Source organism: Crocodylus siamensis, chromosome 4 (genome assembly GCF_052110815.1).
Source record: "Crocodylus siamensis isolate JL-2025a chromosome 4, ASM5211081v1, whole genome shotgun sequence".
In the NCBI taxonomy this organism is placed as follows: Eukaryota; Metazoa; Chordata; order Crocodylia; family Crocodylidae; genus Crocodylus; species Crocodylus siamensis.
This window is the reverse complement of record NC_143398.1, coordinates 134,590,342-134,613,537: the sequence shown is the minus strand read 5'-3', so window position 1 is coordinate 134,613,537 and position 23,196 is coordinate 134,590,342. Positions and strand designations below refer to the sequence as shown.

General features: G+C 42.9%; 1 protein-coding gene across 1 annotated transcript in view; it reads left to right on the top strand.

Moving 5' to 3' along the window:
* Nucleotides 1-23,196, top strand: part of LOC149866530 (potassium voltage-gated channel subfamily KQT member 1-like) — an 808,906-nt gene that overhangs the window by 28,672 nt on the left and 757,038 nt on the right. The window lies entirely within an intron of this gene.

The window sequence follows — 23,196 nt, the reverse complement described above, 5'->3', positions numbered from 1 at the left end:
AAACAATTGAACACCTCATCTGGAACCGCCCATATGCCAGGGAAGTGTGGAGGAGAGTAGTTGTACTCCTTATTATGTTGACAGGGGTCAAGACTCTAACCAGAGAGGTGGAGCTATTTGGACACTGGCCAAGCAGCAAGGGGCTCTGACAACCAGCTTCAACCAGTTTCTGCTTCAGGAACACCCTGTGGAAGACCAAGAACTTGTTCATGTACACAAACCTCCCAGTTGAGGACCATGTCAGATTGGAAGTGAGTGAGCTTCAGGTGTACCACAGGAAGATGGAAGATGGTGTGGAAGGACACATGGAAGAAAAGAGACTGGCATAGACTGTTCAGAAATAAGACCTTCAAAGACTATGAGGAAAAAGACAATGATGGCAATGAAGAAGGGGTGAGTGACTAGGAGAATGACAGGGGAGGAGAAGAGGATGACAAAGATGGTGTGGACTAGGGAAAGAAATGGAGAACTTGTGGGGAGGGAACGGAGGTGATTTTGGATTATTGTAACCATTCAAGGAGATGGCAATGGGAGCACAGGTGTATAGTAACAGATATGATGATGGTGTAATTGTAAACGTGTGTTTTGGACTGTCAAGTGAATCATATTGGTTATGAGATGGGTCCATAGAGGTATGGGGGGAGAAGGGTGTTTGAGTGTGCATGAACGCGAAAAAAATAGTTTGTACTCTATATAAGTAGATGCCAAAATGCTGCTTTAAAGTGTGCTTATGGAGTACCTGTGCTAAAACTTGCAGCGGTTTCAGAAAAGATAACATGCATTAGTTCTAGATCAACTAAATGTATGTATACAATATAAAAATTACTATAGTTGTATGTAATTTCAAGGTCAGCAGTCTTTTTAAATTTTTTCCTCAGAGCAGAATCTGGTGGTAAGGAGGGGGAGGGGAAGGGGCTGGGGCTATAGGGGAGAAAAAGTTAGGGGGAGGTCAAGAACAAGGGGGCTACCTGAGTCAGATTTATTTTTTTGTGGTATAGCAGTGGGATGGGGTCAAATTCAAGGTAAACCTCCAAAAACTAGATCTTATTCTTGGAATAGTATAACAGCTAATTATTCGGTGGTTCCTCCTATAATCAGGGCCATCTTATACTTGACTAAAAATGGTAGTTATGGTGTGTGCAGAAGTAAAACTCTAGGGAATTTTACTGCCAAAAACTTCACCTGAGGTCTTTCAGGGGATAGGCGGGAATTTCAAGGCTCTTGATTACTGGTGAAATTTGGGCATCCAAATATCTCTCCTGTGAACCTGGGCCAAAGTATCTGTTGGAGCAGGAAACTGGACAAGTCCTTGCTGTGACATGCATGAAAAACTAGTGAGGAGAAGGTTCAGAAAGTCTATTTAACATCAACAGCAAAGAGCTCTCTAGAGTTTCACAGAGCGCAGGTAATTCACTAGTTTTAAAATGTCTCTTGGATGCCATGGCACAATAGAATCAGTGTTTGCATTAGTTTTACTCTTTGGCATGCATCTTAAACAAAAAAAAAAAAGTTGGAGTGGGGAGAAAATCTTTCTTTGTGTGTAGATAGTTGAACAATATTTTGGAGGATGTTCATTCATGTGGTATTTTGGAAGTTGGGGTTACTCAGCTAAGGTGAACCCAGGAATAAGGATCTCTGGAACTTCCCCTCATGGCACCTGGGTAAAGTGGGGAAGCCTGGTAAGGGCTGGAGAGTTTTCTCATGTGCTCCTGGAGGAATGGCGGCAGTGGCTAAGTGATGGAGGAAGTGAGAGCCTTGTTTTGTGAGTTCCTGCTTGTTCCGCATTGGAGGATGCCTGAGAATGGGCAGTTTAAACGGATGTGATGGGCTAGCTGCTGGTGATTTGGCCCAGGGGTTTTGAAAGGGTAAAAGATGATTGGAGAGCTTGGGATTCTCTTTCACCAATCAGGCCCCAGAGACACCCTCCATGTCACCTGATTGGCCCCACGGGTCACCTGGAGGGGGATAAAAGGGGTAGTGCAGCTGACTTGGAGGAGACCGGCAAGGGACCACAAGGAAAGAGTTTCAAAGAGCTGGGCCAGCGGGGCAGGAGCAATTTCCCTAGAAGAGCCTGAAGGAGTGAGACCTGCAGGCAGCAGTTGGACCCTCAGCAGTCCGGCATGTGGTTGGCCGGAGAGGGTCCCTGCTGGGCTCCAGGATCCCTTACGAGAGGCTGCATCCAGCAGGAGAGGCTCCCCTGCTCCAGCAAGAATCTGAGTGGTGACCTGAGAGGTTCCCAGGTCTGCTTCCAGCTCCTCCAATAAGGGACCAAGAAGCCTGATGTGAGGCTGGGGCTCCTAGAAGGTCAAGACCCCTAGCAGCCTGAAGCAGCACTAGCCCTGGTGGCTGTGTGGTAGAGTTTCTGCCTACCATGTGGGAGATCCAAGCTCAAGTCCTAGCTGGGGTGAGTGAAGTGACGGGGAGAAATTATTGTTGCAGTGGAAAGGGGTCATTGTGTTTTCCCTCTTTTCCCCCCCCGCTTCCAGGTACCTAGGCCCTATATTTCTTGTTAGTTGGCATTTTGTATTTTGTGCTTTTTATATTTCGCCAACCAGTATTGTTCTGCTGTTTGTGTTTTTATATTTTGTTAACCCTGTCTTTTGTCAACTGGATGAATATGTCTGTGATTGTAAGTGTCTAACCTTTGTTGAATCCTGCCCCTCAGGGAGTTGTAGTGTCCCCTATTTCCCCTGGTTTATACTGGTTATGTTCCCACTACTGTTCTCTCATTAAAAGGTATATGCTTAAGTCCCTATTAGTGATCTGGCTCTGCTCTATAGTAGGAGGAGGGTCCTTACACCTCCCACAGTACTTGTGCACCTGCTCTGATCCCTTCAGTTGGAGAAGGGGTACCTCTTGGAGTCTAATGGTCACTGCCTGGGTTACCTGAACAACTGGCATGGGTGGAAAGAGGAGACGGAGTAGCATAGAGACATTTTGTGGAACTGCACCACAGAGAGCAAGTTGGGTGCTGCTGAGGTTGTGGAGGGGAGAATCTCCTTAGCTCAGGTGTTTGCAGGAACACTTGGCACAAAATACCCAGACCCCAGGAGAGAGATGGCAGGGAGAGGACATCTTGGGACCCTCTCACTGAGTTGGGTGTGGAGAAGGAGGACTTAGTGTTTTGACTGGGACCTGATGGAGCCAGCGAATGGTGATGGCCCCAGAGCGTACCTAACACCAAAGTGAAATAAGTGTGTTTGACTAGCTGATGCAAATAAATCAATTCATTCAATTAATTTCAATGAGATAGACCTTTTTTTTTTGAGTTTCCATATTTGCTAGTTGTTTGAGTCGCCAAACAGGTGGGGACTCGGACAGATTGGGCCCAGATCTGAGTTAACATAATTTTTCCAAGACTTACATTGATAGCATGCAGCAAGCCAGCCTCATGGGCACACTACACTGAAAAAAAGACTGAACACTAGCATAGGTTTCATAGACGTTAGGGACTTGATGAGATCATTGAGTCCAGCTCCCTGCCAGGGGCAGGAAAGTCAGCTGGGGTCAGATGACCCCAGCAAGGGGTGCATCTAGGAGTTTCTTGAAATTATCTATAGTAGGTGCTTGCACAAATTTGGGGGGAGTCTATATTCCAGACTCTGGAGACTCAGATGGTAAAGAAGTTTTTCCTTATGTCCAGTCTAAAACAGTCTTCCAGCAGTTTGTGACCGTGAGACCTCATCTTCCTTTGGGGTGCCCTGATGAACATATGGTCTCCCAGTTCCTGATGCACACCCCTTATATACTTATAGACTGCCACCAACCCCCCCCCCCCCTGAGCCTTCTCTTCTCCAGGCTGAAGAGTCTCATGCCTCTCAGCCTTTGCTCATAAGGCCTGCTCTCTTGACCTCTAATCCTGTGCATGGTTGTCCTCTGGACTCTCTCCAGCTTCTCCATGTCCTTTCTAAAGTGTGGAGCCCAGAATTGGATGCAGTACTCCAGCTGCAGCCTCACTAAGACTGAGTAAAGCAGGAGGATGACTTCCCAGGTTTTGCTTGAGATGCATCCGTAGATGCAAGCCAGAGTTGTTTGCTTTTCTGGCTGTGGCATCACATTGGTGGCACATGTTCAGCTTGTGATCAATCATGACCCCCTAGTCTCTTTTGGTCATGGTGCTGCTGAGTGTAGCACTGCTGAGTTCATAAGTATCATATGGGTTCTTTCTCCCAAGGTGGAGCACTTTGACATTCAAAACAGAGAAATGCATCAGGTTTTGATCTGCCTACCTTGGGAGTCTGTCTAGGTCAGCCTGAATCTGCAGCTTATTCTCTAGCGTGACTGCACTTCCCCATAATTTGGTGTCATCTACAAATTTAGCCAGTCTACTTCTGATACCCAAATCCAGATCATTTATGAATATATTTCATAGTTTCACAGACATTAGGGCTGGAAGGGACCTTGGAAGATCATTGAGTCCAGCCCCCTGCCCAAAGTGCAGGAAGTCTACTGGGGTCATAGGATCCCAGCAATGAAATCATCCAATTTGCTCTTGAAGGTGTTCAATGTAGGTGCTTGAACCACCTCCGATAGCAGGCTGTTCTAGACCTTGGGGGCTTGGACAGTAAAGAAGTTCTTTCTTATGTCCAGCCTGAAACGGTCTTGTAGTTTATGACCATTTGACCTTGTCTTTCCTTTGGGCACTCTGATGAACAAACGTTCCCCCAGATCCTGGTGAACACCCCGATAAACTTATAGGTGGCCATCAGATCACCCCTGAGCCTGCACTTTTCCAGGCTAAAGAGCCCCATGGCTCTCAGCCTGTTGTCATAAAGTCTGTTTTTCTGACCTCTGATCATGTGCATGGCTCTTCTCTGGACTCTCTCAAGCTTCTCCACATCCTTTTTGAATTGTGGAGCCCAAAACTGGATCACTCGCCTGTCTTCTGGTGTGGATGCTTTGCCCCAAAGTTTGGTGTCTTTGGTGAACTTGGCCAGTCCGCTTCTGATTCCAATGTCCACATCATTAATGAAGATGTTTGAACAATATGGGTCCAAGGACAGAGCCTTGGGGGACCCCACCGCTCACAGGACACCATGATGAGTGACTTCCCTCAATTACTACCCTCTGGGTCTGACCATGGAGCCAATTTTCCAGCCAGTGAGCATGGTATTAAAAAGTACTGGTCCAAGTACCGAACTGTGGGGGATGCCACTTGTTACCATGCACTGTGTTGACTCAGTACCATCAACTATTAATATCTGGGTCTGACGACTGAGCCAGTTCCCTAGCTATTGGACCATAAGGTTGTCAAGGCTGTAGTTCACCAATTTTACCATGAGGACATCATGGGAGACCAAGTCAAAGGTTTTTTTGAAATCCAAGTATATGGCATCAATCTCTTCTCCCTTGTCCAGGTGATTGGGTTGCCTAACCAAACCTCATTTCCTTCTATGACCAGGTAAGTTCTACCTGCAGTGAAGCCATGGTGGCTCTCTCCCAGAATATTGCCTTTCATTAGCCTGTTACTGATGGTACTTTCATTATTTTCTTCAAGATCTTTTCAGGGATTAAGGGCAGACTAATTGGTCTGTAGTTCTCTAGATCCTTCTTCCTTTCTTTCTTGAAGATAAGCACCATATTGGCCCTTTCCCAATCCTCTGGAACCTCTTTTGAACACCATGAGTTCTCAGATATCATCATTGGTTGTGCTATGATGTCAGCCAACTCTTTCAGCACTCTTAGGTGCATTCCATCCAGGCTACCCTCTTTTGGGTGCCAATCTCTGCTTGTAGGGAAGTGTAGTGCTCCTTCACAGAGAGAGCTACACCCCTGCCCTTCTTTACAACAGGATTTCTCCTGTAAAAGGTATAGTCATCTATACCTGTGGTCAAGTCATAGATGAAGTCCCACCAGGTCTCCATTATTCCTGGGAAATCATATTCATTTTTGCTTAGAAGAAAGGTCACTTCCTTCTTTTTATTTCTCATCCTCCTGGCATTTGTATACAGACAGCTAAACCTGCAATCAGAAGCCCTGGGCTTCCCTGTGTCCTTAGAGTCCTGTGTGCTTAGAGTCCTGTCTTTGGGTTGGGGTCACAGTAAGTTCTCTTGTGTTTGTCACTTCCTGGGCTTGCGCTGGTGATTTGTCTACCTCTCCCCCTGTGATCTTAGTTTAAAGCCCTGTCAAGCAGGTCCGCCATAGGAAAGAAGCTTTTCTAGCTAATTAGAGTGAAGTGGAGGCCATCCCTTCCCAACAAACTGCTGCTTCTCTCTCTGAGGTGTGGACTGTAATCGAAGAAGCTCAAGCCTTTGCAGTGGCACCAACACTTCTGTTCCAAGTCTTCTGTTCACTTCTTCTATACAACTCTCCCTCCTGTGTCTCTGACCCGTAACTAGGATGTTTGAGGAGAAAACTACCTGTGCCCCCAAGTACCTCTGCGCCTAGACCCCATAGCCTTGTAGACATTCATGACCTGGCCAGGATTGCTCTGAGCCATGTCATTTGTGCCCACATGGATGAGGAGCATGGGTTAGAGGTCAGAGAGCCAGAAAAGCTTAGGGATCCTCATATCCAGGATGTAGTTGAGGCCAACAAGACATAAGATGCTGCTGGATCTGGTCCTGGCCAAAGAGGATGATCTAGCAAGTGACCCAAGGATTGAAGGGAAGCTAGGTGACAGTGATTATGAGTTGATCACTTCCTCTATCCATTGCAAAGCTGGCAAATCAGTCAGCAATGCACAAATCCTCGACTTTAGGAAAGCTGACTTTCACAAACTCAGGATGTTGGTAGACAATGTCCTGAGAGATCATGATCTGACAGGGAGGTGAATCCATAATGAGTGGTCATTCCTTAAGGACACAATCCTAAAAGTGGACGTGATTCCTACAAGGGAGGTCTATTCCGGCCTGTAGGAAAGGTGGGAAAAGGGCTGGGAGACTCCCATCCTTTGTGAGCATCTCTTTTCAGATTCAGGAGGTCCGTGAGTTCCCTATTAAGTCAAGGAAATTGGGAAATACCACTAAAGAGTATTATGTAGCACTGGCCCACACCAGTACGGAGTGGACTAAAAAAGCCAAGGCTGAAACGGAACTCAAACTGGCTATAGAGATTTAAAAACAACAAAGTTCTTCAGATACATAGGAAATCAGAACAACCCCCCCCCCCCCCCCCCCAGGCAGTATTGGACCCCTGCTGAACCAAATGGAGCAACTGACAACCGACACCCAGGAAAAAGTGAATCTCCTCAATGTTTGCTTTTGTGTTGGTTTTTCACCAACCCAAGCAGATCACCCTGCCGGACAGGATGCGGGATTACCAGGGTAAGGGAGATCATACACACATAATTGGAGAAGATCTTGTGAGGAAACAACTTGAGAGGCTAGACATCCACAAGTCAGCTTAGCTGGCATGTGGAAGCAGTGTGAGTGGAGGCAGAGCCCCTTGTATTACCCTCATGTGTGATCAGCACAAGCTATAATTAATGACCAGGAACCCTCTCAACAGTATTCAAAATCAAGGCATGGCAGATGATATGAGGAAGGTCAGTTTTCATGAGTGGGGACATGCTGAGAGTCAAACTGTCCAGTCCAAAAGGCACCTCAGGGGTTAGAGTTCCTGTACACTGGCACAGGTCATGCTGGCAGCACCACCCACAGATACGTAATTGAATAATACACTGACCACAAAGGGATAAAAATTCATTTTTTCAAATAGTGATTCCCAGGAATTTTCCTACCTTAGAAAAAGCACTTTGTGAGGGGGGGGGGAAAACATATTAATAAGTTTTAAAAATGAACTATAATATTCTCATTGCCTTTTGGTTGCAGCAGTTTACCAGTTTAGAGATTGGTAAATTAAAGAAGTCTATATGTATATATTTGGCTAGGGACAGAAGTTGCACACAAACTACTTTAAATCTTAAGAGAGTGGTTTAAACTTGTAACAGAACAGAATCTCAGTGTACAAAAAATAGTTTTAAAATGGCTGAAACTGGTTTAAGGTGCATCTATTTGAATGTAGTATCAGACTCAACTGATTTAGGTCAAACCAGTTTATGAAACTTATGTCCCATACCCCTTCCTGGTTCAAGTTAAATCGGAGTCTCCCAGCATAATCTCTGTGTTAACTTCCTCTTCCTGCTGCCCCCAAGGTCTCTGGGATTTGCAGTCCAGACCCACAGCAGCAGGACTGTGCAGAGTGCTCATCACTTTCTTTTCCTGCTTCCAAGTGCCTCTGGGATTTGTAGTCCATGATCGCAGCCAGCAGGACTCCGCAGGGTTATTCCCTTCTGTTCAATATATACTCACTTCAGAGAGAGGACTACTTTTGTTCAGGCTTTTATGAATTCAGTGCCACTATCTTTTTCCCTACCTAGCACCCCATCCTCAGCCCTGTAGGCACTGCTCTCCTCCCAGGCAGACCCTCCAGCTACCTCTGGGGTGGGGCTTGGCCCCCTTTGCTTGAGCAGGGAAAAGCCTTGGAGCTTTTGGCTTGAGCCACTGAGGGCGTGTGCCTGCATTTCCTGAATCAAAAGTGAATGTCTCTTTGCTTGCTTGCTGGTTCAATCTCTGCGGATTAGACTAACCTGCATAGACTGAATTGATTCAACCTAAAGCTTTCTTATTTTCTGTATTTTTAGTCTTTAAGGTTTTAGTGACTGAATCTGTTGTCATTAAGTAACTGGAATTGATTAGTCTTGCTAGTTACCTACCATTTTCTTACCAACCTTGAAAGCATCTATGATAACTATCAAATCTGTGTCTGTATTCTTGCAACACAGTAGTTTCAAGCTATATGTCTTGGGTTGCAGTGTGATGCTTAATTCAAAAGATGTGGAAATTTGCTTAAAATGCTTTGTATAATTGTGAGAGAGAGAGAGCCACAGGGAGCAAAAGATCAGCAGCCCCAGCCCCAAAGAGCCCGGCAGAAATCTTCCTTACCCAGGTGTTGCTGAAAGGGAAGGGCCAGGCATTCAAGCTCCAGTATGAAGAGAAGCCCAGAGCAGGCAGGGGAGGAGAGCACAAGACCAGAAGGAGGGGAGCTGGGCCAAGTAAAGCTGCAAGAAAGCCTGAGAGCAGCCTGGAAAGCCAGCAGGAGGCTCCTGCAAAGAGGGAGCTTTCCCCAGAGGAATCCTAGAGAAAGGAGTGGTGAAGTATCAGCACCAGAAACTTACCGTGATCTTGCTGGAAGTCTGCAGAGCATGGTTGGAGAAAATACCATAAAGATCCTAATAGAAGGACACTCCAGAGACGAGGTACTGTAAAGACCCTAAAAGGGTCATATTTTCAAGGATAGACCTGGTGGAACGGGTGAGGGTATAAGGAATGGTGGAGCCCTCATGAACATAGAATGATGGACCACAACCGATGGGAACTACGCACCTAGGTACAAAATTCTATTCCCATAAACATCAAGTTGTGGCAGGCAAGGACTTGGGTGTGTGTACCTCTGGTTGGGACTCATCACTGACATCAGCTGGCAGGCTGAGGTCCTATGGAAAAACAAAAAAAAGTGTGTATATGTATATGGAAAACAGTAGGCTGGTTATAGACTGACTGAGGCCAAAACCCAGAAAGGGACAGGTGAAATAAAGACTCCTGGGGGCTACATCACCAGAGGGGTGACAATAAAGCAACAGAGAGTTATAGTGCTAGAGGGGGTGTGGAAAAACCTCAAAGGTTTTTTTTCTCCCTATGCAGAATGAGGTAATAATCTACTTCATCATTTATTTGATGAAATAGTGAGGAAAATTCATGCGACTCACTAGAGAACAACATGATTGCAGATAAAAATGTTTCTACTTCTTGTTTTTTGTTTTGGATCATAGCTTGTCAACTTGTCAGACATTAATTCATTACAAATTACTTCAGGGAGTTTGAAGGCTGTTGCATTGAGTAAGGCCATAACCCTTGTTGATCATCATGGACTCATTTTAAATGTAGATGGTAGAAAAAGCTGCTTAGATTGTCCCATCTGGGAAAGTATTGGAATATTTTCTTCCCAGGAAATATCCTTGCTTGTTTGCAGTGGTTTTTAAAACAGTATTTTACTGATGTATCAAAGCTTGTGTTCCTCTGCCCCTTTACGTGCAAATTATGTTACTTCGCTATAATGTAGACAAGGGTAGCTTATCTAGTATGAAAACTGAGCATTTTTGCCCCACAGAGCTCTGCTCTTCCTGAGTGGTAACAATAGCTCCCTCTTTCTAAAAACTTTAACACATGATTTGTTTATTTTTTTCTCTTTTTGTGGGGGGGATGAAAGTTGTTTTCTATGATAAGTGCATTATAGGGAATCAAGATGATGGACTGATAACACTAAAGGGTCTCTTGTATTTTTATCAAAGGAAGACAAGACAAGCAAACCTCACTTCTAGACCACAAGGCTGTAATAGGTGTGTAACTTGGAAGTGAGGTATGCTTGGAAACTATCACTGCTTGAATGATCCTATCTCTTCTCCCATCCCCAAAAACACCTTTTAAAGGATTTTTTAACTCCTTATCCAAAACATCTATTGTCTAACTTATTAGTAAAACTATAGTCAATCCCAATGCAACAACAAGGTATAACACCCTAACCTGCCACAAGTATAGCAGGGGGACAACGGTGACCAATATATCTTGCTGCTATGAGGGTTGATTTCCCAGCTATGAGGGTTTAAGTCCCAGCAGGAACACTGGCACACCCCAATCAAAATCCTCAGCCTTGACTATAGCCAACCCCCAATGCTTGTGTGGAAAACAAACTTCCCAACCCCAACACATATAGCAACAGGAGGCGGGGTGGAGGTGTGGGAGCCGGGGGGGAGAAGAGAGAATTGCTTTCCAGCCCCATACGGCAACTGGCAAACCCAAGAATTATGAGAGAAACAAACAATAGTAGAATGTAGGCATAGCTATTCCTACATCATCCCTGATCAATGTTCTCCAACATAATCTTGCACGCACTACTACAGATGAGGCCGAACCAGTGCCAAGTACAAAGGCACCATCACCTCCCATGTCTTGCATGATTCAGCCCAAAACTGTCTTCACTTCTTATGTGTCTGTATCACACAGCACACTCACTGAGTCTGATGCACCAAGACTCCAGATCCTTCTCCATAGTGCTGCCATCCAACCAGTTATCGCCCATTTGTATTGGTGTCCTTGATAATTCTTCCTAAGGTGCAGCACCTTGCATTTGTCAGCACTAAACTTCATCCTGTTAGCTCCACCCCAGCTTTTAGAACCTGTCATGGTCCGTCTGAATTATGCTCCTGTCCTTCAACACATTCTCAGTCCTCTGCAGTTCTGTTTCACCTGCAATTTTCATCAAGAAAGTTCTCAATTCCAGCATTCAAATTATTCATAAACATGCTAAACATCACAGGGTCCAGGAGAGACCCCTGTGAGACTGTTTGTTTGAAACCTGCTGCCATTTGCATGTAGATCCTTTTGTAATTACCCTTTATAAAGGGTATGGAGTATCCTGGGATGAAGTTTGTTTGGTCTTGCTGACTTAACTGCATTAAGACTTATCATAAGCTCTCTTTTCTTTTGCCATCTCATTCAGCTCATCTCCTTCCTTATCCAAACTGTTCTTATTAGGTGTCTGCTGGCAGCTTTAATTTTTTTTGTGGAGACTGGCAAATTAGCTGTTGAACAGTTCTACCTTCCTTGCATCTTCTGTTAACAGTTTTCCCTGCTATTAAACAGTGGACGCACAGCTTCCTTGGTCTCTCTGTTCTGGCCACCACGCTTACAGAACCTCTTCTTATTGTCCTTGACTTCTCTTGCCAGGTGTACATCTCTTTTAACCTTTGCCTTCCTCATTTTTGTCCTTGCAGACTCTTGCTATTTCCTGGTAAGCTTTCCTGGTGACCTGACTATCTATTCATTGCTTGTATGATTTCCTTTTGTGTTTGAGGCAATCTGGAAGTTCCTTGTGCAGCCACATTGGTCTCTTCCCATTCTTCTTGTGCTTCTCCTGTGTCTGAACAGTTTCTTGTTTTGGCTTGCAATACTGTGCCCTTTAGAAGCTTTTAGCCCTCCTGGGCACCTGTATCCTTCAGTCTGTTTTCCCATGGCACTATGCTTATTTGACTCCTTAAACACTCCTTGAATCAGTGTTTAAATCTTCCTTTTTGAAATCTAGCATCTTGGTTCTCATGCTTTTACCTGTCTTAGGATCTTGAATGACATCATATAATAATCGCTTCCTCTTAAGTTCCCCATCACCTTCACAGGACAAGGCCCAAGATGGATGATCCCCTATTTGTATCCTTAACATTCAGGAACAGAAAGTTGTGCTCTACCCAAGTTAGGAACTTGCTGGACATCTTACAATTTAGTTGTATGGGCCTTCTAGCAGATGTCCAGAAAATTCAAGTCTTCCATCAGTACCATCTCAACTTTTAGATAATTCTGTCACCCTTGAAGAGTGCTTCATCTACTTTTTTTCTTTTTTTTTCTTTGACTTCCCACCATTTTATCAGTACTGTATATTTTCACCCAAATGCGTTCTGAACTGCTGTCTTCTTTCTCCCTGATGCAGGGAACAAGTGTAATGTGTTTTTGACATAAGGCAGTACTGCCACCTCTTCTTCCAACCTGGTCCTTCTGAAATAGCGTGGCCTTCTGGTGTTGACATTCCAGCCATAAAAGTTGTGCCAATAGGTCTCTGCAGTACCGATCAGATTATAGTTCTTTTCACAAGCTGTGATTACCAGTTCATCATATATTTGTTTCCTAAACTTCTAACACTTTGTATACATATGCTGGCCATATTTTGTGTTCTGACCTATTTGTTTCCGTTTTGCACCACTTGTTACTGTCCTTTGGGCCTTTCCAGAGATGAGCTTTTTCTAGGCCTTTCCCCTCTGGATCATGTACTCTGTTGGAGGGTTTTATTTGCCATTCCCCATAGACCTAGTTTAAAACTTTCCTAGTAGGCTGGCCAGATGCCACCCAAAGATATTATTAACCTAAGCAACTAAACCATTGGTGCTCGATGTATATATTTTTTTTCCCCTTTGGCAGGCCAGATGGACAGTGCCCAGTCCGTCCATGGGCTGGATGTGGCCAGTGGCTCTGATTCACTGCCTGAGGTGGGTGTGGTTGGATGGGGCCTTGCCATGTGAAGGAAGCTGTGGTGGGGTGGGGCAGCCCAACTCTGATCCAGCCCTGCAGAAGGGAAGAGGGTGTGGCCTAGCCCTCATTCAGCCCTGTGGGGAGAAGGGGGCCTGGCCTGGCCCAGATCTAGCTGTGCTGGAAAAGAGTGTGTGGGAATTTTAGCACTGGGGCGGGGGGGTGGCCACAGCTCCCCCACCCCTAACTCCTCTGGCCTAATGTAGTGGCTCCATGAGCTGGAAGCTGAGCACCCCTGAGCTAAACAATGTGAAGTTCAAAAACATTTCATTTCCATTAGTGTGCTTCTTGCTTCTAGACTGGGAACTCAATATTTCATGTATCATCTATAAGTTAGAAAATGAATAAACTTGAAGGTTCATGTGATTCACAGCTACTGAAAGGAAGTGCAACTTCTGTTCCTTTCCTGCCTTTGAACTAGAGCTAGGTGAATAATGGATATTTTAGTTTAGTTTTGTGGCAAGTGGGGAAAAAAAAATAAGGGTAGGGGAAAGGATTCTTTCATGGATAAACTGAAAGAACTAATTCAGGCTTCCCATGAAATAGAAAATCCAGTTCCATTTTTATGTCGACTCAAACTTCATTTTATTTTAAATGTTTTGTTTTATTTAGCTCTTGGGTTATTTCACTTTTAAAAAAATGTTTTTTTATTTCTAACTTGCTAAAAGAAACTTCACGCTTATAAAGGTCAATTTCATTGTTAAAAATGCCTCTGAAACACTTTACCATTTTTAAGACAAGAATATTTATTTAGAACGTTTTAAAGGTTTCTACAGTTTCAAAGCTCCTCCCACACCCACTGCCTTTGCTTTTGCTTAGAATATTTGCTAAAATTGTGCAGACCTGGAAAATAGTTTCAGTCCCCTTCTCCTAAACATTTTGGTGGTAAATTTACTACTTATATTTAAAGTAGAAATAGGGGCTTGCTTAAAAATATTTATACTTCTGCTACTTTTTCCTGCTGTAACAGCTTTCTGACTATTGCAAGCAGTGTGTAACAGTCTACTCATCTTTAAACGTGTGTGTGTGTGTACTTTTAAAAAAAAAAAATGTTGAGGCTATGATGAAACTCTTGTTCCTGACCCTGCTGCTGTTTGTAACCTTTCCTAAAAACAGCAAAGTGAAATGACCATGGCTGTGTTGCTACTAAGCTGGACCTACTTAGCACTGTAGTTGATGAATAACAGCTGTAACATTGCACCAATGTCTTTAATTGTAAAGTAATTTGAACATAAGGATCCTCAGATGTGGAGAACCTGAGTTATTAGGGGCCATAAATGTTTGCCTTTGTTAAAACTGCAAAATCTTGTTGTGTTGTCCTGATGTATCCAGCTGAAATTTTTCCTCATTCTACAAGTATTATGTGGTATACTTTGGCCCAAACCTTAGGTTATTTAGGATTTATAATTAGCCACAAACCTGACTTTAATTCAAATGGTTCCAACACTTACCCTAAGCTGTGCTAACTGTGGTGCTTTATAATTATTAAAGAGCCAACATATAACTTGATTAGGTTCCCATCTTTTGCAAATAGTGGATGGCCAAGATATACTGTTCACTATATATTTTATCAAAGCAATTTGTATTCTGAATTTGTGCTACAATGCAAGGTCATGAAACAACTAAGCAAACTAGATTTCCTAATAGTTATCTTTTTTTTAGTATTTTTAAAGATAGCTGTTAGTCTGTAGAGTAAGGCCACTCTTTTTCTGCAGGTGTGGCGTTATTGATGATCAATGAAACTGGGCTGATATATGCCAACTAAAGATATGGACTATTATCTTTCATACCCTGTGTACTAAGCATATTTGCCCCCTTGACATAAGATACCAAATGCTACCTTGGATTAATTTTCTAGCACCTGCATCATGCCATGCTATTTCTATGGTCTTCCTAACAACATCTACCAGGAAGTTAAAACAAGTGGTAGGTTCCAAACTCAATGTTGCCAAGCTTTTACATCTGCACAGGCTTCTGTGGTATTTACAAATATTTCAATATGCAGCTAGTTTGACATCGAAAAGCAGATATAGGAAAAGAGGGGGTGAAGGGAAGGTAAAATATCTTAAGTGTAAAAATGAAATAATTACTTTTTGTCAACACGTTTTTATAATATTATTCCAACCTTGTACTGTGATTTTATGATTAGAAATCAGATCCAATTTTAAGATTACAGTTAATGGTCTCTAGCTGTACAGCCATAAGGAGCATGACTTTACTGCATTTGCATTCTACTTCATTTTTCATTCATCTTATAGATTTCTATTGTGATTTGACAAACCTGATATACAACCTGGGAAAATCCCCTGATACAGATCCATGAAACACCATTTTTTTTCCCAACAACATGTCTGCTACTTACCTGTTTCCCTTGGATTCTCTCTTTTTAAGTGAGAGCATGCATAGGACCATATGCTATGTAGAGCTGCTGTATAACCACTTGCTTGATATGTTTCCCCTGACTCCAGTTCAGTTCAAAAGGGAATAGAAACATTTCACTGGGCTATTGCTGGCTAGTCTTCAGGAACTCCTAGAAGAGCTGTTAAAGGAAAAGTTCAGTTGGTTGATTTGTGATATCTTGGCCAGTATGAATAATCATAGAGAAGTAGGGCTGGAAGGGACCTCTGTAGATCATCTAGTCCAACCCCCTGCCTGAGAGAGGATAATTCCTATACAAAGCCATTGTCTAACTTCTTAGTAAAACTGCAGAGTCAACCCTAATGCAACACAAGACCTAACACCTAAACCTGTGGTGGCTAACATCCTGCTGTTGTGAAGGTTCTTAAAAATACACTTCAGATCCCAAGAAGAGGGCCACATCCATTAGAAATCATAGAAAATTAGGGTTGAAAGAGACCTCAGGAGGTCATCTAGTCAACCCCCTGCTCAAAGCAGGATGATCCCCAACCAGATCATCCCAGCCAAGTTTTGACTAGCCAGGTCTTGAAAACCTCCAAGGATGAAGGCTCTGCAACCTCTCTGGGTAACCTGTTCTAGTGTTTTACTACCTTCCTAGTGAGAAAATTCTTCCTAACATCTAACTTAAACTTCCTTGCTGCAACTTGAGACTGTTGCTCCTTGTTCTGGCATCTGCCACCACCTGAGAACAGTCTAGCTACATCCTCTTTGAAACCCCCCTTCAGGTAGCTGAAGGCTGCTATTAAGTCCCCTCTTCTCTAGACTAAATGAGCCCAGTTCTCTCAGTCTTTTTTTTCATTAGTCTTATCCCCCAGCTCTTTCACCATATTTATCACCCTCCACTGAATTCTCTCCAATTTCTCCACATCTTTTCTGTAGTGGGGGCACCAAAACTGAACACAGTAATCCAGATGTGCCTTTACCAGTGCTGAATAAAGGAGAATAATCGCTTCCCTTGACCAGCTGGCAACACCTACCAATGCAGTCCAGTATGCTGTTGGCCTTCTTGGCAACAAGGGCACACTGTTGGCTCATATATTCAGCTTACTGTGAACTGTAATCCCCAAGCCCTTTTCTGCAGAGCTGCTGCCCATCCAGTCAGCCCCCAGCCTGTAATGGTTCATGGAATTATTTCATCTCAAGTGCAAGACTTTGGACTTGTCCTTGTTGAACCTTCATGAGATTTCTTTTGGCCCAATCCTCCAATTTGTCTAGGTCACTCTAAATCCTAGCCCTACCCTTCAGTGTATCTACTACTCCCCCAGCTTGGTGTCATCACATCACTGAAGAAGGCATTGAAGAAAACCAACCCCTGGAGCACTCCACTTGATACTAGCTGCCAACTAGACATCAAGCCCATACTTCCTTAACTTGCCTGTGAGACTATATCAAAAGCCTTGCTAAAATCAATGTACATGACATTTCACTGGTCTCCCTGCACCCACAAAGCCAGTCACCTAGTCACAAAAAGCAATTAGGTTAGTCAAGCATGACTTGCCCCTGGTGAATCCATACTGACTATTCCTAATTGCCTTTTTCTTCTCCGAGTAGTTAGAAATAGATTCCTTGAGGATCTGCTGTATGATTTTTCCAGGAACTGAGCTGAGGCTGACTGGTCTGTAGTTCCCTGGATCCTCCTTTTCCCTTTCCTAAATATGGGTACTATGTTTGCCCTCTTCCAATCATTCAGGACCTCTCCTGATCACCATGAGTTTTCAAAGATGATGGTTAGTGTTTTTGCAATCACGTCAGCCAGCTCCCTCAGCACCCTCGGGTGCATCCCATCTTGCTCTATGGTTTGTACATATCCAGCTTTTCTAAATGGTCCCTAACTTGTTCTTTCATTACTGTTGGCTGCTCAGCTCCTCCCCAAACTGTGCTGTCTGCAGTAGTTTGGGAGCTGACTGCCTATGAAGACTGAGGCACAAAAGGCATTGAGCACTTCAGCTTTTTCTGCATTGTATCATAAGGTTGCCTCCCCCATTTAGTCATGGACCCACACTTTCCATGATCATCCTCTTGATACTGACATACTTGTAGAAACCCTTCTTGTTACCCTTCACATCTCTTGCTAGCTGCAACTCCATCTGTGCTTTGGCCTTCCTGACTTCATCCCTGCATGCTCGAGCAATGCTCTTACATTTTTCCCTTGCTGCAGAGACCAGCAAAAAATGCCAGAGTCTATCCCGGTCTGATCCATGGGGTAAAATTCTTTCCAGACCTCAAGCACGGCAAATGGTTGGAACCTGAGCAGAGGGAAGATCCTTTAGCCAGAAACCTCCAGCATTGGAATGCTCCAGTCAAAATCCCCAGCCTTGGCTGCAGCCAATACCCAGTGCTTCTGAAGAAAGCTTAAAAAAACCTAACACATAGCAGCAAAATGTGGGAGGGGAATGGGGGAAAGTAGAATTCCCTCTCAGCCCCATGAAGCAACCAGCAGAGCCCAGAAGCATGAGAAATACCTAGAGTAGAACATAAGCAGATATCCCTAGATCACCCTTGACCAGTGACTATCCAACCTCTTTTTGAACACCTCCATTGATGGAGAGTCTACAGCTTCCCTAGGCAGCCTATTCCACTGCCTCACTGTTCTAACAGGGAAGATGCTTTTCCTGATATCCAATATAAACCTAGTTTGCTGCAACTTCAAGCCATTAGTCCATGTCCTGTTCTCTGCGGCAAGACAGAAAAGGTGTTCTCCCCTTTTTTTTATGGCATCCCTTTCAGTATTTGAAGACTGCTATCCTGTCCATTTTTAATGCACCTTTTCCGCAAGCTGATCGTGCTTAGCACCTTCACAGCCTTTCCTTGTATGACTTGTTTTCCCAGCCCTTGATTTGTATTTAATGCCCACCTCTGGACCCTCTTTAATTTCTCCACATCCTTTTTAAAATGTGGAACCCAAAACTTATGCAATACTCCAGATGAGGCCTAACCATTGCTGAGTAGAGAGGCACAGTTGACTTCTGTTTCTTGCACCTAACATTTCTTATTACTGCATCCCAAAACTGCATTTGCCTTTAGTGCAGCTGCATCACACTGCAGACTTGTACTGAGTCTGTGATCTGCCAAGACTTGCAGAACTTTCTTCATAGTGCTGCAATCTAGCCAGGTGTCACCCATTGATTTGTCTTCCTGAGGTGTAGGACCCACAAAACAGTTTCATGTATAGTTAAGATTGAATTTTACAAACAAAATAACTTGATACTGCTGTCATTCTTCGAGCCAGGATTATTAAAATGTGTACACAGATACGTACCAAAACATTTCGCAGGGCTTGGGAGTACCATGCTCCATTCTGGTCTAAAAAAGGAGAGATAAAAGAAAGATGGGAAGGGTCCAAGTTCGCATGGACCCTCTTTATCTGATCATGTGAAGTTGGATCTGGAGAACAACTGTACAGTATATACCTGTTTTTAGTTGTTTTGGGGGGACGGGGAAAGTTCTTTTAAAATATTGACTGTTATGCTAAGCAACTTTTTAACAGATTAAATTCATGGAAGTATAGAGATGTAAAGCTGGAAGAGACCTCCAAAGGTCATCTAGTCCTATATCCTGCCTGATGCAGGATCATTCCTATCCAGACCTATGCCTCACTACCTTTTTAAAAGTTTGTTTATAAGTGACTGTCATAGTTATTATCCCTGGAACATTCAGATCCTTGAAAGTATGTGAAAGTGTCATTGCATGGAACTTTAAAATATCAAGTTCCAGAGTTAGTGAAGCTGAAAGAGTGGAGCCAGTTCATTTGCTGATCTAAATCAAATATTCTCTTCCTGTTAGCAGATTCTTGAGAAATGACTTGCGTACAAATTAACAAATAGCAATGGATTTTATTTTTATTTTTGCCAGAATGGTTTTCCACTTAGAAAATGTAGTTCAATTCAAATGTTTGTTTCTAAAGACTCTGCCTTGAAGAACCATGGGTGTGTGATGTGTGGGCAAAATGTATGCATTTTACTTTATTTGTAGCAACTGAAAAACATAATTGCATGACTGCTCAAGGGCTTTTACTAGATACTAGCGTTCTGTAAATTGTACTAAGTCATTCTTATGTCAACCCTTAATTGGTATAGAAAACATTAATATAGGGTTCAGTCCAGTCTGAATCTGAGACGTATATGGTACTGGGTTGTGTGCATTCTGGTTCTGTCAGCATGTGCCTTTGTAAACCATTAACTTATTGCCAACTTTAAATTATGATGTAGAGGAGTTTTACATGTTACATTGGCTAATTTCACCTGGACTAGATCCTCTGCTAGGCAGTTGTCTGGTGGCAAAGGACATAGGATGAAGACAGTGCCTGAATAGGACGACCCAACATAAATGTAAACTGATTTGAGGGACTCTTACACTGTTTGGAATCCTTTACCCATGATTGTCATAAGTTCCATTGGCCACCTTCTATTTTTCAGGAAAAATAGCTATTGAGCTGTTTTTGGCTAGCTCTTCAGCACTGGGGAAGCTGTATCTGGACCACTATGCCCAATTTTGGCCCCCCCCCACTACAGAAAGGACATGGACAAATCGGAGAGCCCAGTAAAGGGCAACAAAAATGGTTAGAGGGCTGGGGACCTGTGACTGGAAAGAGGCTGAAGGAACTGAGCTTATTTAGTCTGGAGAAGAGAAGACCAGAGGGAGATTTTAGGTAGTTGAAGGCTGTTATTAAACTGTTCTCAATGGTGGCAGATGACAGAACAAGAAGCAATGGTTTCAAGTTGCGGTAAGGGAAGGTTAAATTAGATATTAGGAAATACTTTCTTACTAGGAGGCTAGTAAAGCACTGGAACAGGCTATCCAGAGAGGTTGTGGAGTCTCCATCCTTAGAGGTTTTAAAGGCCTGGGCAGACAAAGCCTTGGCTGGTATGATTACTGTATAGATTGTTGGGGATGGTCCTGCTTTGATCAGGGAGCTGGACATGAAGTCCCTTTAACCCTAATTTGCTATGATTCTAAGCTTTCACCTCTAGTAGTAGGTGTGAAATTGTAAATTGATACAAGCCAGTTCTCACAAAAGAAAGCTCACAGTTGTAGGTTATGGTTGCTTTTCTTTTCTTTTCTTTGATTGGTCTTCAAATGTAAGCCTCTTTAGCCATGGCCCAAAGGGCCCAAGATCAGTTAGCGTTAGAAATTATTTCTGTGTCCACTGAGAATCATTTTGTGTGTGTTGTCCTAATACTTGGTGAACTTAGGTAGAAAAATACATTGCCTTTCATTGCTTTTGTGTTGTCACAAAATATTTCGTGATGAGACAAAGTGACAGTGAATAGGTGTCTATCTTTTGTTACACCACAATGTGGCTATGACAAAAGGTAGTAATTTAATTGAGCTGCTTTACAGTAAGAAAATAAAAGCAGCCAAGAGCTTCCCATGTTTTCTTGTAGCCCTGGGTAAGTGCTCCCTGGACTTGAGAGGCTTAGTCCTGCACACCACAGGAATTCCTACACAGGATCAGGCCCTTCAAGCCCAGGGAGCACCTGCCCAGCTTTCCCTGCTTTTGATACATGCCCACTGACTGATTGGTGGCTCCAGGTCACCAAGTAGCTTCCAGCTGAAGTGTCCCAGCTTTCCCTGTTTCTAGAAAGAAGTTCATGCACTTTGCAGGAACTTTGGGGATTGCTGGGGGCACATCTCTGCAAGCAGGGAACATGTTGTCCATTGCCCTGCAAGATCAACAGGTGGGGATAACAGGCAGTATGTGTTCTCCCCTGATGAAGCAGGTCAACCATGCCAGGATGTATCAAAGATGGATCCTGTTCTGCTTCATTGGGTGATATCTATTTCTAGCCCCACTGAGAGAAGAGATGAGACTAGCTGAATTTTCTTAGCAAGGTATTGGTGACAGAAATATTTATGACATTTAAAGCTTTTAAAGAATTCTGCAGAACAAAATTTCTTTGTCTTCCTTCCTTCTTCTGTGTGGCAAATTTATTTCAACAAATATTGCATGAGGCCTTGATTTTTTTTGTCAGCAATTGAACTAAAATGCTATCTATGGCTGAGAGAATTGAATATGCTAGTGAGCTTCTGCTCTGCTGGAACACAAATCACAGTTCTGTCCCCTTCCTTTTAATATTCTAAATCTAGTTGGAGACCAGACAATCCTAAATTTTTTTTCCCCATTTTGTTTTTAAAAAGATGCCTTGCAATGTTGTTAAGAAGGACATTTGTAAAATGTTTGAACAGTCAGCGCAGCATATGATCATGTGATAACATGATTAATGTATGTATGCTAGTAATTAGACCATGCAAAGAAGCTGGGATTTGAGGTGGCTGGGATTTTTTATTTTATTTTTTTAAAGATGTAAGCTCTTTCAATTTCAGTTGAATTATAATTTCTAGTGTCCAGCTTCTGATTTAATATTGCATTCTTCCTGTAATTCTTCCTGTTAGCTTTGCATAACTGTTAGCAGTACCACCTGCTGAGTAGAGCAAACTGGAAAATGACCTTGGCACTTGTACAGAAAAGACAAATTGGCAGAGAATATTTTGGGGACTGAGAAACCTTCTGGGGCATGGCAAAGGTTAGGACAGCATATTGTTCTCCTCACATAAGGCAAAAGAGGTTTAGTTTATTGTTGTCCTGAAAAAATGATGCTGTTGTCAAGATTTAAACCTCTTAACACTGTAGGTGTTTTTGATTGATTTTTATCCAAAGCCCAATTTCTTCTTGTATTAAGACATTCTTGCATTATGTTTTCTAAACTAATAGTAATTCAGATATTTGTAGTTCTTATGTACTTTGTTATGTCTTTAAAGACACAAGTGGTAACAAATTAAGGTACCCATTTGAGAAGAAATGAAGAATGCAATGTATATATGTGATACAGCTAAGAGTTGTTAATGCCATTGAAATGTTTCATTTGTATATTTGCTGATACTTTTTTTTTCCCCCCCCTGACTTTTTAAGTAATGCTGCCAGCTGAACTCTCAATCCCTCTCTCCCCAGAGATAGGTTAGTTTTATCTAAGAGTACTGGCTAACTCAAAGTGGAGCTTCAAAGCATTTAATTGATTTGTTCTGTAATACACAGAGGATGGGAAAGGAGGGAGAGCTTGGCAGATGATTATATGCAAGGCTGTCTCCTTTTTGTGAAATGGCTTTGGCACCTTGTTGGGAGTTTAGATGGGATTCTTGATGTGAAATGAGAGGAACAGAATGAGGAGGAATCTTGAGTCATGGGACATGTTTCTGCAGTACTTAACTGTAAGGAACTTGCATTCTCTGAAATATGTAGAACCATCTGTATAATTCCTCCCTGTGTTTCTTGAGGGTCATGGAGGTCTTTATAAACCATTATGACAACATGCCCCATGAGCACTTTGGCTAAGGCCTAAGGGTTCTTACACAAACTGCTGTTCCTGTTTGTGCCACTGCTAGCTGACAAGGCATTGTATTCATTGAAGCCCTTTTTCGGCTGACTCACAAATATTTAATCACAAAATATTCTCTCCCACTTTAAAATGCTGGTTCTCTAAACATTTTTGGTAGATGTCTTGTTGGGTGACTTTACTTTTCCTGCTTGATTGACAGTTATAGAAACAATTCTCTGTAGTGTTCTAATATCAATATTATTAGCCATAAACAACTTCCATTACTTAAAGGGTTGTTTTCCATGCAAATAATTACTGAAGATACTGCTAATGGAATATTTTATCCCAGTAGAATGAATAAACCAATATTTTAAAGTTTCCCATTGCTGTTA